At 34.4% G+C, this 5,648-nt stretch overlaps 1 pseudogene; it reads right to left on the reverse strand.

Annotated features, from left to right (window-relative positions):
* Positions 1 to 2,018: 2,018 nt before the first annotated feature.
* Positions 2,019 to 3,450, reverse strand: LOC149571046 (expansin-A1-like; annotated as a pseudogene).
* Between the last annotated feature and the right edge of the window lie 2,198 nt (positions 3,451 to 5,648).

Below are 5,648 nucleotides of genomic sequence, written 5' to 3' on the forward strand. Positions count from 1 at the left end.
ACTAGTAAATCACTACCACAAAATCTTTATTCACTACTAAAACATCAAAATTTAGAAGTAGTACTATCTCTAGAAAGATACCTTAGAATTTTCCTAGAATATTATACAAGTTGTACATAGCTAATAACAACTTGATCAGAAGTACCCCTCTAACAAATTGAAATGCGCCAAATTTGACATACCTATAAATGAATAACAACTATTTAAATAGCTCAATTCTAAAGATGTTAGCTAATTGTACAAAACTCCATGTACTTGATCTTGGATATAATGCCTTGGGGGTCTTGTTGATCGAAGTACTACCCAAACTTGTGCAGTTGCAGCATATAAAGCTGTCAAATAATAAATTTGAGGGAAATATTCTATCAAATTTTCTAGCACTAACATATATGGATTTGAGTTACAATCTCTTATCAAGATCCAAATCCCCAAAATTATTTAAGCTTTAACAGCTTTAGAATCTATGTTTGCAAAATAATTGTCTACCAAGAATTATACTAGGGAATATATAGGATAGAAAGTCTTTGATAGAGATTTATTTTGGTAGTTATAAGCTTAGTGGAATAATTCCACAAGGAGTTAGCAATCTCTATGCTATAGATTGCTTTGAATATTAGCCTCAATTTTCTAAAAGGAAAAATTCGAAGCTCTCTATCCAACATGATTACTCTAGAAATCTTTGATATTTCCAATAAAATGTTGATAGAAGATATTCCAAGATCATTATCAAATTTGAAGAGTTTCATAGTATTGAACCTTTCATACAATAAATTAACAAACATCATTTCCCCTACTGTACTGCACAACACAAACATAGATTTTAATTATACATGGAACTCTTTTCTTAGTTTCTACAGGGAGTGCTAGTTGGAGTTGCTACTGTTAGTGCTATTTTTTCATTTGGGGCAGTTGTATTGACATTGTTCACATGAAAACACTTACATAGAGCTCAATCTATCATAAGTAATTCATAAAATCCTTAAAAAAGTGGAGCATCCAGTTATCTCATATGAGGTGCTTCTTGTAGAAACTAATAAATTCCATAAGTCCAATCTGCTAGCAAAAAACAATTATGGATCAATGTATAAAGGATTTTTTACTGATGGGATCCATCTTGTTGTGAATATTCTTAGTTTAGTAGATGAAGAATCAGACAAGACTTTCAAAGTGGAATGTAAGTTATTACAGAATGTTTGATGCCAAAATCTTGCAAGAATCATTACTACGTATTCCAATGTTAACTTCAAATCTTTGATCTTTGAGTTTTTCTCAAATGAAAGCATGGAGAATTGTTTGTATCAAGGTAGTGGTAGATTGGGACTAGAAAAAATGTTGAACATAGCTAGAGATGTAGCCAATGCTCAAGAATATCTTCACTCTAATTATTTCATGCAGATAGTTCATTGTGACATTAGAGCATTCTTCTAGATCAAAGCATGACAACTCATCTATCAAATTTTGGAATATCCTAATTAATGGGAATAATCATGATAAATTCAACAACTTCATTAATAGATTGATGTTGACACATGGTGCCCTGGAGCATGGAGGCAAAGCCTTTTTTCTCTAACAATATTTAGGATGCCAGAGGAAAAGTGTGTTAAAAATATTATAAAGCCATGTCTAGAAAATTTATCAAAGTGTCATCTCTAATTCCCCTAACCACCCAAAAAAGCTCAACCAATTTTTGTTTGATAACCACACGGTGAGAATGAGAGCCCAAAAAATAAAAATATTTAACATATTTAACATTAAGATGGTACAAATGGTAAGATGGTAAATACGATAAGATGGTACAAATCTTCAATAGTCAATGCGAGGAGTGGGTGTAGTGTATTCCACCATGGCAGCCCGGATAATAAGTTACACATAGAAATATAGTTAATGAACTTGAATAGAGGCCACAATAAAATAAGCCCAATTCTTAGTTCATGGAGTCTAGAGATACATGGAAAATGCAGATTATAGCTTATCTTCGGGCTTAGAATTATATTAATATGACTAATTAGAGAAGTAGTTTAATGAAACTGAGCTCCACTGTAAGTCTAGCCAAATTTCCAGTGAGTAGGAGCAACATTGTATGAGGTGACAATCCTTCCATCACTGGTAGTCACCTTGAATGAGAGAGATTGGCCATTCAAGTAGGAGTTACTCTAGAAATTATGCCCCAAGTTGCGAGACATCTTTTGCCACCCAGTCCTGGATCCCTTTATAGAAATAGAGTGCACATCCCCTGCTCCTCCAACATTTGTTATCAACACCAAATTGAAGTAGGAGTGCCCATTGATGCTAAATCTAACTCCACCTCTCTTTTGACATGGGACGCTGAAAATAAAAAAACCCAAGAAATGGTTAATTACTATTAAGATTAATATGCATGTGCCCCATTAGGCTATATTTATACCTAGAATGGGCTTTCTGATCTCTAGGAAGCACTAATGCATGCAGAGGGCTACATAGCCAGCAGATTGCACCATGCCTATGGAGTATTTTACAGTGCAACACCAGTACTAGGGTACTACAGGATGCCCAAACATAGGTTTTTAGAATGGGGCAATGGGCCTCAATTTTGGGATGCGGGAATAGCTAGGCAACTTCAAGAAGGGGGAGATGATGTAACATACTAAATTAAAATACTTGAATGTATAAAAATTACAACAAGAACTAAAATTATTGAACATTCAATATAGTAATATAAAACATATTCAATAGTAACATTTATAAATAAAAATTCAAATAAAAATTGAAGTACCCATCCTAGCATCAGTGTGGTTGGGGAATGGTGAAGGTGGGGTACTTGGGTACTCTAAGTCACCGGTGAGGGAATGTCTTGGAGATGGTACTTGGAGGTTTGGGAGGGGGTGTAGGTCACTGTGCATTCTGGTGGGTCAGTCCATAGATGCCATTCCTGTGCATTAGTTATGGTGAAAGAGGCAACTTAAACATTCATACATCCTAGGAAGTGAATATCCATTTCCTTGCAACTCACCTTCTATAGATGATAGGAACAATTCTAGATTTGTACTTGGAAATCCTAAGGAAGACAGGTTGAGTGAGATCAAACTGTTGTTTCGGGGGATTGCACCATCCACCTGCATTGGTAAGGAGGCTAGAGTTGGGAGGGCAAAAGTTTGTAGCAGTCACTACAATGGTGCTAGGCAGGCACCACCTTGGATCTGCACTGCACTTTATTTGAAAACAAGCTCTACAGCTGAGGCCATTGTTGAAGAGGGCTATGCTTAGAGCTACTATACTGGTGCCATAGCCTTGGCTATAGAGATTTCAATATCCACATGCCCCTCCCGAAAGACATGAAACAATAGATAAGTGGGTGAGATAGAGAGATTCCTCATATCTGAATGATAAACAATCTACTGAACTTTGAACTCACTTACCCATTGTAATAGAAGCATCACCTCCACCATAAAAGGTTGCATGTGCATTGGTCCAACTTGAAACTAGTACAAATCTTGATATTGACAATTAGCTTAATAGGATTGATACTCAAATAGCCATTTCTTGCATCAGGTAAACACCCATACAACATTTTCATTCTATTTATTGATATTTGTATAGCAGAAAAAATCAAATATTCTAGCTTAGTTAAGAAGAACTCTTCAAAAGAGCACTTATATTCCAAAAGTACATCTTAGCTTATACACAAAGATCAACCATGTGAATGTCATAGAATTTGCATATCTAAACTCATAGCCGCATTCACAACAAGACATGCATTCACACATCCCCTCCAGCCAAGCATTCAACAATTAAACATTCTAGCATAATTAGATTCAACAATGAAAAATACATCACAGATTCTTACACAATATACCCTTGTGAAACTCATAGAATTCCCATACTGGAACTACCCACATTCACAACAAGACAAGCATTATTGCAAATCCTCACACTTGGCATTCCCTAGCTTGAAAGACTATAATTTCCAACCCAACCCTTCAAAACTACATTGACCAGACCCACAAAGATATTACAAACATGTACAGCCACATTTAATAACGAGAACACTGAGTGACAACAAGAAACATAAATCCAACTTAACAGAACCCCATTATGAGTTAAACATTTTATTAGCTTTCATCCTGAAAAACTATACACAAATCTATAGCTCGGCTAGAAATCATGCAGACCTTCACTTGACAGAGCAAGAAAACATGAAAATAGGTGGAGCAATGACCACCAAACACCAAATAAAGCCCAAAATCAAAAATTAGCAATCTTTAAAGAAGAATACCTACCTTACCCATTGAAACCCAATGGCAGACATGCTTAACAATCTACAAATCCAAATACATACTCTTACTAAACCTCCCATGAAGAGAATCTCAATCATCAAGGCAAGTCGAGAAAATATGATAGAACCTTTGATAATACACTTACCAGCCCTTCAAAAATGACCAGGGAATGGGCCTTAGAAAAATGGCTCAATTAGATGTGATAAGAGATACAAGAGAAGAGGAGATTGGGTGAGTTTAGAGGATGAGGAGGGGGTCAATTAAATAGAATCTGAAGGTGGGCATTACACATTCTACTAGGTAGTGAAAGCAATAGTATCTGATTATTCTGGGGCTAGGGGAAATTGAAAATGAATTTATGTAAGTCAATATAAAGTTGTTGATAAATAGGTTAATGTTATATTATTGTAAGTGTAACACTGTGTGCATTGTAGTAACAACTCACACAGAGATTGGTTAGTGCAAGTTAGATCTCATAGCATTGCAACAGCTACTAGTTCTAAATTCAAAGCAGATTTGGATTGAGCCCAACAAGATTAAATGCAATTTCTTTAGTTAAAATCTATTCATGTATTAACATGTTAAATTTTGAACACACGGACCTTTAGTTTTAACTTTTGATATCTCTCTTCTTTGTTATTTGTCAAGAAAAAATGTGGAATCAGCTTGGAGTTTGTCCTCAACATGAAATTCTCTTCCCTGAATTAATAATAAGAATTGTTTTAGACAATGGTTAAGTTTATTTATTTTATATAATCGATGATGTAATCTGTGTAATTGATTAAATTAAAATTGTTATTATATTGACTATGCAAAGTATACACAAGCTTGTCCATTTTTGTTCACTTCAAATAAACAATCCTAATGGCCAATTGTCCTAGAGATATCTCTCAATATTGAAGACAATGGCCTCATTAGAAGTTTAGCATTCCTCATAAGCAAAACTGCTAACCACTACTTTCCTGCTATATTATTTTTTCTAAAATTCTTTAGTTTGCCTCTTTGAATGAAATTCATCCATTTTAACTCTTTCTCCTATCCCAACGTAACTGTCCATTTTCTTGAAATTCCTCTATTCTCCATCGCATGGGACAAAAACATAATATTTCTCTTTTTGTATGTCTTGGTTTAATTTTATCAACATAAGAGAAATTATAAATGTTATTAAATGCTATTGGGGCCTTAGCATTTAATTAGATTTATAATATAACTCACAAGCTTAGGAGGGATATTACAGGCTCCTTACTTTTTAGTTTTCTATTCTACTTACTAATAGCTCCCATTTACTTCTTCAAATCATTATTTACTCATTCTCTTATGGAAACATCATACATAAATGTTGAGTGCCCTTCTCTAATACAGTGTGAAAAATCTTAATTTACACAAAAAGATAAT

Source organism: Cupressus sempervirens, chromosome 2, assembly GCF_028749045.1.
Source record: "Cupressus sempervirens isolate cs-2001-9-10 chromosome 2, ASM2874904v1, whole genome shotgun sequence".
NCBI lineage: Eukaryota > Viridiplantae > Streptophyta > Pinopsida > Cupressales > Cupressaceae > Cupressus > Cupressus sempervirens.